Raw genomic sequence first — 303 nt, 5'->3', positions numbered from 1 at the left:
TGTCGTCGAAGTTCCCGCACAGCCCGCAGACCCGCCCCTGCAGACGCAGAGACAGATGAGGGGCGTGTGGCGCTGGGGCTGCAGGGGGCAGCCTGGCCTGGGAGGGGTGAGTGCAGGGCCCCTGTTCCCTCAGGCAGCACCCAGCAACCTAGCAGGAGGACAGGGTGCACAGTGGGTCCTGCAGTGGGTAGAAGGCCAGGTGGGCAGGTGGGCCGGTGTACAGGCAGACAGGTAGATAGGCAGTCACATGGGCAGGTGGACAGGTGGGAGGTGATCAGTAGGACAGAGCACAGAGGGGCAGGT

At 66.0% G+C, this 303-nt stretch overlaps 1 protein-coding gene across 1 annotated transcript in view; it reads right to left on the bottom strand.

Moving 5' to 3' along the window:
• LOC102766465 (mucin-5B) overlaps nucleotides 1–303 on the bottom strand; it is a 37,624-nt gene that overhangs the window by 22,949 nt on the left and 14,372 nt on the right. The window lies entirely within an intron of this gene.

Source organism: Myotis davidii, unplaced genomic scaffold, assembly GCF_000327345.1.
Source record: "Myotis davidii unplaced genomic scaffold, ASM32734v1 scaffold3211, whole genome shotgun sequence".
Lineage (NCBI taxonomy): Eukaryota > Metazoa > Chordata > Mammalia > Chiroptera > Vespertilionidae > Myotis > Myotis davidii.
Note: the sequence above shows the minus strand (reverse complement) of the source record. Positions and strands in the feature narration are given on the sequence as shown.